The sequence below is a fragment of the Chelonia mydas genome, chromosome 16, assembly GCF_015237465.2.
Source record: "Chelonia mydas isolate rCheMyd1 chromosome 16, rCheMyd1.pri.v2, whole genome shotgun sequence".
Taxonomy (NCBI): Eukaryota; Metazoa; Chordata; order Testudines; family Cheloniidae; genus Chelonia; species Chelonia mydas.
The window spans coordinates 10,219,567-10,232,553 of NC_057857.1; the positions used below are offsets into that span (position 1 = coordinate 10,219,567).

Consider the following 12,987-nt stretch of genomic DNA (forward strand, 5'->3'; position numbering starts at 1 on the left):
ACAAACCAATGGAAATAGTTTGATCGATAATCATTGAAATTTACTAATAGGCAAAGTAAGAAAAATGCAGTTTGTGAACGTATTAGAGTTTGATCTATAGCTATTGCCCTCATACCTTCCATCACCTTCCACTTCCCACCCCTGCCTGACACTAAGACCCACTTCCTGATCCACCTCAGCAACGTTTACCACCTCCCAGTGGTTTTCACAATGTTGGCAGAAACCCCATCATACTGGGACCTTGGGTCTCTAGTTGGTTAAGGTAGCTGGAATTCTGTAGCCCCTAGGATAGGGTCTTCTGGCTTACCACCTCATGATCGTAAGGAGGACCTCAGAACTAAGCTCCACATCATACGTGCTTAGTTGGGCCATCAACATGGTGAACAAACCAATCTCTAAGATGCAAGGATTTAGATCAGTAATTCAAAGGAACATTGAATTACAGTAGCATGAAGCAAATATCGGAGATTATATTAGAACAGTGGTGATCATTCTGCAATAGAAGAGACTGTATGAATGTCCAGGGGAGGTAGGACAGGACAATGTATGGGGTAACTACCACCGAAGGCAAAAACCATTCCATTCGTCAAGTGGTGAATAGTGTTTTGACTGCTTGAGAAAAACCACAACCTTCTGGCACTCTAAATTCAATTATATGATTTATGGGAGGCCTGGCAAAAAAACCCAGCTTGGTGTAGAGTTTCAATTGAAAATAAATGAAACATTAAAAAAAAAAATCCTATCTAAACATACCTCGCCTGCATTTAATGGTAAATGGATATTCACAGCCTGTGATCTCCACCCCACCAGACTACCTCCGTCTGGCATAATATCTCAGAGCCTAGGGACCGGGAGTGACACATATGAACAGTTGTTCTATTGATTTTAATTCTAAGCTGAGCTCTTGGTTACATACCAGCTCCTACTGTAATATTAATTACAGGCTCCCTCTGCTCTGACCCCACCGTGTCATTTGTTATCAAAATTCAACCACGCAAGTGACTGTCACCAGGAATCCATTTTTCATTCACACGAGTGACCAGCCCTGTGGTAAGTGTCTCCAGGTTCTGGATGACATTCAGTTAAACACTGCCTAGTAGATCATAAATCATTGCCAGGGCATAGAACCCCTCTGCCGAGCAGCAGGGAGCTAATCTCTTGTCTGCAGGTTTTTAATTGAGTAAAACAAACGATGATGAAACCCTCTGTAGATGCTCTTGAGCCCTTCCACTGGATTAGAAGGAGCAGGAGCTGCACACCTTTAGAGGATAATGCCCTGCCCTGCCCTGCCCTGCCCTGCCCTGCCCTGCCCTGCCCTGCCCTGCCCTGCCCAGTGAGGGAGAGTGGGAGTTGTGATACAGGAGGGCCAGGGAGCAGTGGGAGAGTGCTAGATATATAAGATCAAGGTTAATTAAGGCGTGGTTCCCTGTAGACTAGGGAAGGTGGCTGCAGGTTAATTGGAGCACCTGCAGTCAATTAAGGCCCTGTTAGGAACCTAATAAAACCCCCTGTGTCGGGCAGATAGAGAAGGAGGAGGAAGGACTGAAGCTTGGAGGAGTGTTGAGAGATTTGGAAGACCCAAGAATTGGCGTAAGCGAGACCCTGCCCAGCAGGACAGGGAGACTCCCTTCCCCACAGCATCTAAGGACTGAGGGTAACCCCACCTAAGGGGCATGAGGGTAAGAAACCCACAGGGATTGAGAGGGGCTGGGACTCAGAGTGAGGTACAAACCCAGACCCCTCCCCTGCTTCCCTCCTCTACCACCTTCCTGGGCTAGTAGCGGAGTCCTTGGCACCCCAGAGCAGGGGTAAAGGGTGGCATCTTAGCTCCCTGCCAAGAAAAGCGCAGGACCCACCAAACTAAAATTGGACACAGCAATGGATGGGGGTGTTGAAGTGATCCTCTGCTTTCCACCTCTGCCCCCTGAAGAAGCAACAGATTGTATTTCTCCTGCCCAGTTCCCAAAGTAGCTTAAGGTGATACATCCATCTTTGATGTCTGATTCCTCTGTCTCTCTTCCCCACTCCCCTCTTGAGCCCCACAGCCCCAAGTCCCCATGGAAATATAGCCTATATTGTTTTCAAGGCATTATGAAGTAATTATTATTGCACTGCTTTCCTTTCTCAACTGCACTATTGCCCAGAAGAGCAGGAACTGGGTGGAGGGAGTGTGTAGAGGGAGTTTGGCCCCTAACTCCTACTGAAAAAAATCTATGGGCATTGGGTTGGTGCCTTACTCCCTTGAGTGCTTTTGAAAACCCCAGCCTAGATTCCTGTACCTGTTTGGGCACTTCAAGCCTCAAACAAAATGGCAGCTGGCCCACACAAATCCTAGCTGAATTTGACAGATTTTTAGGTCAGCAGAGGTCTTTATATGTATCAGATGGAATTAAACTCTGGATAAGCAAGTCCAAAGGTGCCAGAGCTATGAACTGCTCAGGCCTGGCATAAATTAAGCACTTGTTGAACCCTATTGTGTCTGTGTAGTCACATAGGTCCCAGTTCAGCAAAGCAATTAAGCACACAAGTCTAACCCTATTCAGGTAAGCACATGCTTAACTTTAAGCATATCTGCTCCGTTGTCTTCAACAATGCTCGAGTGATTAGGTGAATAGAGATGGACTGAAGCATTTTTCAAATGGGTCTGAACAATCCTTAGAGCCGATTGTTCCCCAAAACTCAGACATGTTTAAAAATGTAAATTTGGACCTTGGGCCCATTGCTGCTTTATTCTCAATGTTGATTTCACTCTGTTTTTAGTATTTCATCTTGGCACTCTGGAGAGATATTGCTTTTTCTTTTTTCCGTCATTTTCCATTTGGTCAACACTGATTGCTTTTCCTTCCTGCATTTCTTATTATGGTTCTGGTTGATTTACTTCCTTGTTGTACACAAGCCTCATCAGTGATGTTAGCAACAGGTTGTCAGCACCAGCTGTGAGAATAAGTGTGAGAGCGTGAGTGTGCGTGTAAGACTTGTGTTCAGTTGCAGTCAGGTCTTATAAAGCTTTAGGGCATAAGCTCAATTTTACTCACATGAATAGTCCCACTGAAGTCAATGGGTGGGGTTTTCGAAAGCACCTTTGTAACTGGGCATGTCTACATGGGATGTCAGTGCTTGGCAAGCCAGGGGGCAAATCCAGAGCACACCACCTTGCAGTAATGTCATATGTGGACATTGCACGTTAGGCTTAGTGCACTGAAGCAACAGCCACATGTGACAATGCTGTGTGGCAAGCTGGTGTGCTGGGTAGAGTCACATCGTGGCTTGCTGCCAGTCAGGTCCCATGAAGACAAGGCTTTAGAAGCACAAGTCCCAGTGGGACGACTCGTATGAGTCCAGTCTAGCACATGCTTAAGAGTTTGCCAGATACGGTCATAGGTAGCTTCCTCAGCATAACAGACTGGAGGTGCTGTAAAAGTAGTATCTATTTTGCCTTTTAATATTGATGACCACCATGGATTTGTGTGTGTGGGGTGGGGGGGGAACCCTGATCTTTGGATCCATAAGAATATACCTCACCAGAGATGCTGATATTTTAAGGAAGGGGAATTATGACGTGGGTTGTTCTTTTATTTTAAGCTTTGAAACTCCTGTTCAAGGATGCATATCACAGTTCCTTTTTATGATCTAATTAATCATCATTCCATTCACTGTGGTAAGAGGATCTAATGGGATATATTGTCCCATTTTAACGTGCCGTCAGATAACATAAATAGGTCAATTGACGTAATTGCAGTAAATACAGGAAAAATCTCAATATTTCAAGATAAATTATGTAATTTACATAATTATGTCTAAAAATGGCATGTCACTACTAAGCGTGCTCCTCTGACCCTACCCTATGCTTTCCTCCTCCCCGTTCAGCAGCAACTTGTTTCCAGACATTTTCATACGTGACTAGAAATTTCTCATGGGTTTGTCTGAGATATTTAATGTTGTTTAAATGGGAGTTGTTGGCTTGATTCATTTGTTGTAGGAAAGCAGCAGCTGTACAACCCAGGATTGGCCTTATTCTGCATTTCATCAAGGCTGCTGTGTGTTGCTTCAGCTAAGGCTGTCCAAAGTGGGAGGTCGGTACGCTCAAAGATTAAGAATGTGAGCTGTCACTCAAGTCTTCTCCTTTAGGGCAACATAACTGTAGTTTATAGGAACTGGTTAGTAACCCTACAGAGACGGTAATACTAATGCATTTGTACTTCTTTATGTGCTCTTATAATAAAAGGGGAGGAATACAAAGTATACCAGAATTGGATAGTGTCCTTAAATAGTTTGATGCCTCCAATGGTGCTCACTGAGTTCTGTGTGTTGGAAACCAGCCAGAGCAGCAGTGTTAGAGGTGGTTGAGAGTTTCCCATTGGAATGGTTTTCCACTGGAAAATACCCTTCGGGGGGGGGGTCAAAATATTCCCTGAAGAAAATCTCAATTTTGCAAAAATACATGGATTTTCCATCAAAAGGGCCACTCCCTTGCTCCCCTCCTGGGAGGCACTTGCCAATTTCACTTTTGGCAGGTGGGGAGGAGACTGGGAGGCTCAGTGCTCCTGCTGCCAAACCCTGGGCAGCTGGGTTGGGGGAGGCAAGCAGCTGGGGTACTCCTCCTTCTGCAGCCTGTGGGGAAGGCTCTGGCTGATTTCACTCTGTGCTTGCAGGGAGAAAGTGAAATTGACAGGAGCCTTCCAGGTGGGCAGCCAGGTCATGCTGCTGAAATGGAATTTTTCAGCATTTCTATCCTATGGGGGGGAAGAATGTGTCCAGGTTTTTACTTTTCATCCCAAATCAGGACCACCTTCTCCTCCCCCCCCCAAAAAAAACCCACCTCAGGTTTCTACAGCCTGTAAATTCCATTTTCTGGCCAGCTTTAATATAGAGGTAGGCTATGCACATTGTGCATAGTTAGTAAACACTGTTAGTGGGCCCCACTGTGCCTATGCAGTTGCTTCCTATTACCTTTGGTGTGTAAAGAGCACCAGCCATGGCAATGAAGTTCTGGCCTCAGCCCTGACACTCTTATCCCCGCTGCACGTCTGTGTTCGTGTTCTGCTCTTGTGCCCTTCAAAGTCAAGGAGAGTTGTGGGCACAGGCTGAAAGCCGAAGACTTCAATAGAGATGTGCAGCGTTGGACCTGAAGTAGGGATCAGAAAAAACAGAATATCAGCCTTGCTCTTCTTTAACTTGTTACCTGTGAGGCAGATCACTCTCCAGTGAAAAAGGGAAGCAATATGGACAGATTGTTAGAAGCTAGAATTGAGTCAGGCAGAGGGGATTTTATTTCCAGCTCTGCCAGAAGTCGTGTGGCCTACAGCAAGCAACATAGGACCAGATCCATAGCCTGTAAAATCAACAGACTCCCCTTGACCTCAAATCAGCCTTTTATCTCACTGGATGAAATTCACCTGCCCTAACTGTAGGAGGCCAGATCAAAGGTCTATCACTTTAGGCCTATTTTGAGGGCTGAAGTTGGACTAAATAGGGATAATCCTTGGGGGCTTGCCCTTGCACAAAGGTGAATTTCACCCTGTGCACCTGATGTTAACTCACTGTCCAGGTGTGTTTAATTCCCTCCCAGTGGCTGGAACACAAAGGGGTAAATGAGCCTGCCTACATCTAACAGCTAATGATGTTGGTCTCTTAGCTCAAGTAGTAGAGAGTCATGCTTTCAGTCAAAAGTCCAGGGTGCAATCCCTGTTTATGACCAAGCCAGGGTTTGTTATAATTCACTTCCCTGCCTATAAAATGAGGACACTGAAGGCTTGTCTATACTACCGCTTAAGTCAATGTAATATACATTGCACAGGAGTATGAAAAAGCCACTACCCTTAATGTAAGGTACATTGACTTAGCGTGGTGTAGACCGTGCTTTATGTCAGCAGGAGATGCTCTCCCGCCTACATAGTCTCTGCCTCTTCCATCCCTGTGAGACTTTGGGATCCTCGATTGAAAACAAGCAAAACACTATATTAAGCACTGTTTCAAAAGCAAGATGCCAGATTAACTGCCAGGAACACCTTAAGTTGTTCCTAGGGGTGGTACAGCTCACTGCCCTGTGCAGTTGTCAGACAGCCCACTGGCTCCTTTCCATCTCCTGCCTTTCCTTCCCCCAGTCATACCACAGCTCCATCTCATTCAGTTTGCAATGCACGGAAAGCTGCATTAGCGGCCTCTGTTCATTTTACTGGTCACATCTGAAAATCAGGAGAGAGAACTCCAGCCAGCTGCTGAAGTGCACAATTCGTTCTTAGCTACAGTCTAGTAATTGAAAACTGTCATTCTGCAGGAAAATGGCAACACAGCGTAAAAGCCGGAGCAGGCAGGAGTTTATCACACTGCATCTTGAGATTTTTAACTAGTTTCTGCCAAACTTCTCCTGTCCTCAATTCTGGTAGTTTGCCTGCTATTTACCAGCCCCTAGGGAAATTACCTTAGTTATTTATTGAAATGCTTTGGTTGATTTTTTTTTCCCCTTTTCTTTTCCCAAGCCTAGGGTTGAAAGAGTGATGGGGTGTTTGAAGCTTAGGAATTTGGACCAGTCTGAAATTCCCAAGCTCCTGATCATTTGTTTCTAAGCACAAAGGCAGGAGAATTTTCGACCTACTACAAGCTATGAAATGGGCTTCAGTTATACAGATCGACTTGGTTTTACAGTTCGGGTGGTGAAGGTTAGTAGAACCATGTCAGTGTAATAAGCTTGTGGAAGTTGGAGTTCAGTGCTGTATAATGTGCTGTGATTGTACCAGGCAGACTCTTCCTGCCCTTGTCCTGGAAAACATCACTCATTCCTGCTATGACTAAACACAGTAGCTAAATGTGATCATTGCTGAGGGTCTCCCCACTCTCCCAGAGGAAACCCACACCTGCCTTCTGGTGTAAACCCCTTCTCTTGGGGCAGAGAAATAGTCTCGTGTTCATTCAGTGCTGAAAAGCCAAACCCAGTCCCAGAAACAGGCCCCAGCTCTGCCCTCTCTGGAGATCAGAATGAATTAACAGTGGTTCATTCTGTCCTGGGCATCCTTCAGCATGACCCCTTCACTGGAATAGACTACTAAAACTTCCTTTAAATAAAAAACCCAAGACTTGGAAGGATTTAGGCATCAATTCTTTTCTATAAAGGCACACCATATTTTGCTGTGATGTCATTTCTCACAAGGGGGGAAGGGAGAGACAGATTGCGCCAATATTTGGATGGCAAACCCAAGGAACACCTAGAGGCCCTAAGTAAATGTTTGGTCACTCTGTAGGTGGCACTTTGCTGCAACTCTGAGTAAGAGTGAAGAAATACCGTTAGCGTACAGAATCCAGGATTGTGGGGGTATTGGGGGCCGGGTGGAGTTGCACTGGCTTTACACTGGCACACATCTGACTTACCATGTTCATTCCAAGCAGGCTAGATGTTGAATCTAAGCTGCCACTTTTCCCCCTCCCCATCTTTCCTTTTCCTCACCCAAACAGCCTCCCGCCCCCCTTGCCTTAATCAAAACCTACATGTCTGAACAGTACAATGGAAGCCCTGGCTGGGAAGGGCAGGCTGCCTCCTGAGGTGTCATTCACCATGAAGGAGAGCTGTGTCTGGGTGAAGTGTGACAGCTCTTCCCCCAGGATACAGAGAGCCCGCACCGCTTGCTCAGCGTGGATCAGAGAGATGGATCTGCAGTATATTGGCGCTTTGAAGCCTCCTTCTCTGGAGAAGTAAAGGGTTCCCAGCCTGTCTGCTAAACTGTTCTCTCAACCACCTCCCCTGTTCTTTGTACTGGGGTTCCTCGCTCGCTGTCGGAGAAAGGGTGGTGGGGCTGGCGATGGCGCAGGCGGGTGTAGTTTCTCTTTTGTAGACGGCGCCTTCCCTTTCCTGCCAAAACAAGTGGCTCTTTCTTTTTTTAACAGGAGAGTAAACGACACATGTAATTAGGGAGAATGAGTGGAGATGAAGGGAAAGGCTCTGGCTGGAATCTCCAAGGAACAGAAGGTGATGCATTATGACTGATGCCTTGTTATGTTTAAACGCTAGGCAGTTTCCCTTTCTACATTTCCCAAACCTGTTTGCATGCTCCCAAGGTGTGTGTGCACCATTGTGCGGGGGAGGGATAGCTTTCATCTGGAGATGCACCTGGAGAAATACAACCCCACTCCATCACCTCCTCTCCAGTTTAACAACAGGGAACATAGGCTCTGGCCCGCTGCTCCTTTCTAAAAAGCAGCCTCTTTCCCTGTTAATTCTCACTCCTGGTCCAGCACTGTACTGAGACATCCAGCCCATGGTGGTGTGGGGAGTTCATTCTTCCCTAAGGCCTTCCCTCCACTGCACTGGGGCCTCTGGCTCAGCTGCCTTTGAGATAAGCCATAGTTCCATTATGGTATTTTACTCCATGACTTGCTCCAGAGCTGTATGAAGATGTGGCTCTGAGCAGGCTCAGCCTCCTTTGGAATAAACCAGGGCTGCCCGGCAGTGTTCGACGCCGTGGCTGTGAGAAGCTGATTCTTCTCTGGGATGAGCCTTGGCAGCATCATGGTGTTCAACTGGGACTCCACAGTAAGGGGAGGGAGCAGCATAAGCCCAGGCTTCTCATGTGTGCCTCCTTAGGAAGGCTACCCTTGACTGCAAGTGCCAGCTTAGTCCACCCTACACCTTCTCTCACTAGTTTTATGGGCATCAGGAACAATGAATCACACCAAGAAGGGGATGCATGCATGTGTTCCACAGTTCCAGCTCCCTTCTCCTCAGTCACTTTGTTCCTGCCTCCCTCATGCGGGACTTTACCCACCTTGGCATTGATCATTTGGGGGCTTTCCTCGGTCTCTTCTGAGGAGGATTAATTAGTCTTCAACCTAGAAGGGAACTTTTTAGGAGTGCCCGGTGCCCCATCATCCGCTCCTAACAATTTCCATCTTCCGGTGATGTGGAGTAGCTCCTTTGACACGTCTTAACTTCTGAGCGAGTCTTCCTTAGCCATGAATGTGGAGCACTGGCCTCAGGGTGTTCCTTGCAGCGAGCAACAATGTTTTTGAACCTGGTAACTTATGAACAATGCTCCATGCACACATATGCCCTGTCTATGTATACACACACACACACACACACACAGATATATATATTGTTTGGGCAGTACTCCTCTGACAGACAGCAGTAGCTTCTGCCCACCTCCAGAGAGGCTTGAGATTTTTGGGACTGCTTCTTTCTGGTTTCCCTTTTCTTAATAATAGGCCTGTGAATTAGCTTCGGGTTCTGTCACTGCTGCCTGGTTCAGATGCAATGGTGAATTTGCCCAATTTGCAACAGGGCTTGACTTGCTCCACATCCCAGTCTCACTTGAGTTCTAGCACACAGCGGAGTAAGAGGAATGCAAAGTCTGTCGCTGAGAAAGCAACTGGGTCTGCTCTTTTCACCTCCCTCCACCCTTCTGCTTGTGAGAATGCTGGGAAGAAGCCCACAGGGCTGATAAAGCCAAAAATGGCCATTGTGGGTGGCATTTCAAAGCAGATGGCAGCACTCCCATTAAAGAGCATTAATTACTCCTATTATTTTTAGCAGAACATATTGCAAGCAGCAGGATTCTAAGCAGCCCGAGCCCTGGTGACGATGTGAGCCCTCATAGGTGCAGTTGGAAAGCAGCAGGGAATAGAGGGAAGAGTGAAAGACCTAGTCCTGAGCGTACATCGCTGCCAAAATATTGGGTACCACCGTGCAACTCTTCTGTGCAACGTCCTAGTCACCATTCCTTTGGGATAAATGTGTTTGAATTATGAATGAAAGGGGAAATGTACATATCCCTGCCAACAGAGAAGAAATCAGACCGTGGTTCCAAACTGCCTCTTGCTTCGATTGGTCTGTTCCCCTCCCCTCCCCGCAACTGTGAAGTTTTGTGGCTGCCTGGTGTTTGAGAGAGAAGAATCAGCATTTGTATTTTAATCTCTAATATTGCATGAGTGTCACCACAATGTTTATTATGATTATTACAGCAGCTCTTAGAGGTCCCAACTAAGCTGGGATCTGTTGAGCTGTACAAACACAGACAGTCCCTGCCCCCCAAAAGTTGACCATCTAAATAGAAATGACAGACTGCGGGTGGGGGAAAGGAAGAATTATTCTCCCTGTTTTCAGGACAGGAACCAAGGCAGAGAGATTAATGGTGGGATTTAAAAAAAAAAAATGCTGAAGGCTTTGGAGCCCAAGCGCTATTGACTTTCAGTGTGTCTTGTGTTCCTCAGTCATGCAGGCACTTCTGGGAAGATCACAGAGGGGGTTTATAACAGAGCTGGTAACTGAATTTAGATCTTTAGGCCAATGCCTTAACCACAGGACAAACCTTCCTGTCCAAGGTCCGGATTCAGCAAAACTCTTGAGTTTATTGGGAACTAGGCATGGGTTTAAACACGTGTTCAAGCACCTTTCTAAATAGGGAAATACATGCTCATAAAGGTAAGTAATTGCTTTGCTGAACTGGGACTTAAGATTGTTGGCAGAGCTAGTGAAATAATGGGGAAAAACATACCTGACCAATATAATATGCTAAGGATTTCATGTTCACTCATCAAAACCTTGACTAACGCCTACTAAATAAATTAAAAAAAATCATTGAATACGTTTATCAAACCCCAGAAAAGTCAGCATGTAATATATATAGTCATCAAATTCTATTCAACCAGCTCTAGTGGTTGGATACAACGGAGTTTTTTCATCTAATTTTCCAAGCAGGAAGGCTGCCAAAAAAACAAAACCAAAAAAAAAAATAAATGATGCTGTTAGAATGTAGGGAGAGTTTTCAGCAGCCAAATATCTGAATGATATGTATATGGCCACTTAGCATCTCTCACACCCTGGAAGAGCTGCCTCGGCTATCCTCTCGGGGTAAGTTTCTTCGAGATGAGTTTGGGGGCAGGGGGCGCGTGTAGTTGGCAAAGACACGGAGCACCCCGCGTTGGGCTCATTAAGAAGGATGGATCGGAGACGGCGGCTCTTCTGTGCTGAGCTATTGAAAGTGAAATGGGATAATTGCCACAGTTACAACGCGCCTGATCAAGCTGAGAGAAACAAGTTTCAAATTGTACCAATCAGCCCTAATCCGAAGGAGTTATTAACAGAGCTCTACCCTGGTGAGACCACATCTGTTAACTTGAGATAATGATTTATATCGCTGTTTATGAAAGTTCCAATTTATCCTAATTCAATAAGTGAAAGGCTCAGAGGAAGCCGGAGGCAAGGACTCAGTCTGAGCCCCTCGGCAGCTCCTTGCCCAGATGCCCTCACAGGGTTTCAGCCATGGAATGAACCTGCAGGAATGAGGGAAAAGTGCATGAGGTAAAAATGTAAGGGGTTAGAGACTCAAAGATCTGCCATAGGACCTGGCCTGGGATCTTAAGTGTAACCCAGGCCTCCTCTGTGTAGCACTCTGTCCCCCTCAAGTGATGGCTTCAGATGGATGAACTGGCTACAGCCTCGGTTAAGAAGCGCACGTCTTTTAGCTCCGGCAGTAGAGGTTCATGCATTAAGCTCAAGAGATCCCAGGTTTGATCCCCGCTGCTGATGACCCACGCAAGGTCGTCAGCGTTTCAGTAGCATCAGCTCCAAAAAAAAAAGTTCTCTTCTGTTGGTGATGGGGAGTAGGCACTGGACTGAGAGTCAGAGGAGATGGATTCTAATACTGGTTGTGCCATGAGCTTCCTGTGATACCTTGGGCAAAGTTCTCTTAACCACTGTGTACCTCAGTTTCCCCATTTGTAAAATGGAGATACTCCTTTCCCTTTTTGAGGCTAAAACAGCAGTTCTCAACCAGTGAGCCATAGGCCGCATGAGGCCCAATTCTGTAGCTGTGTGCTAAAGGCCCCACGCACCAGGGTCTCGGGTCCCCATGCAGCAGGGTCCAGGATCAGAATCCCTGCCAACCACCCTGCACCTGGCGCTCTGCTCCTGGCCCCACTCTTCGGAGGGGGCTCTGGGTGGAGGGCATAGGGGTTGTGTGTGTGGGGGGGCACTAGGGGCGCTAGGTGGGATGCACTGTGGTTGTCAACTTCCAGCCCAGGTAACACTTTGTAGGCCACATATGCAGCCCACAATGGTAAATAGGTTGAGAACCACTGGGCTAAAACTTAGCATTTGTTTAGCGGTTTAAGATCCTCCAATGGAAGATGCCATAAAAGTACCTAGTGGTATATTAGGATCACGTTTTATATTTATATAGAATGGTGGAGGATGCTGTCCCTTGAAGGTCCAGGAGGTGCAAGGGTAGGCCCAAGGAAGCAAGCCAGAGGGTGGTAGGCTGGGAAGGAAAGCTATGATGACTGAGCTGGGACTTAAAGCCAACCAGCTTTGGGTGAATACAACACACAGGAAAGCAGCTGCTAGGGCTGTTGAGAGTGGGGTAAACAATCCTGAACGCTGGTCCTGGAGAGGGCTGGTTGGGTGCAGCCACAAATAAATGAGATGTACAGCCTTTGAGGAGTCATTTTATGTGAGATGGCACCCACAGACTGTGGCTGGTTTATTCTGACAGAGAAGGCCTTAGGGAGAGGAAGGGGCCTTCGAGGTTTCTAGGAATTACACTTGGCATACAGCCTTCAGTCAGAGCCCAGGCTAGGAGATCCCAGCTGCAGCATGGGTTGGGAACTCATGGTGTATAAAAATTAGGTTGTATCCCTTTAAATAATGGCTTTTTAGTAACCCTCACTGGCTTCTGTGCTTCAGAAACCACCAGAACACTGCCAGAGCAGCGGCATCTGGCTGTAGCTGCCTTCCATGCTGTTTATGGTTAGTAAACATGGGTGTTTGGACCCTATTGTGCTTCCTATAATGTTCTTTGTGTAAAGAACAAAGGATACACCAGAGCTCCCCCTCTGCTTTGAATGGGGACACCGCAGACAGTGACTCACGTAAAAGCACCTGTCATTTGAGGACCTCAAAGCCCTTTATAAGCAATAAAAGGCCAGCATCTCCCTGATGTATGTATGCCAAACTCCCTGCTAAAACCATACAGGAAACCATTTGCAATGCATTGGAAC

At 46.6% G+C, this 12,987-nt stretch overlaps 1 long non-coding RNA gene across 1 annotated transcript; it reads left to right on the forward strand.

Annotated features, from left to right (window-relative positions):
• Positions 1-1,537: 1,537 nt before the first annotated feature.
• LOC122463120 lies at positions 1,538-10,829 on the forward strand. The gene is made up of 4 exons (XR_006286156.1): positions 1,538-1,590; positions 6,480-6,659; positions 7,879-7,960; positions 9,524-10,829. It is a non-coding gene; the product is annotated as an uncharacterized LOC122463120 (long non-coding RNA).
• Positions 10,830-12,987: the final 2,158 nt, after the last annotated feature.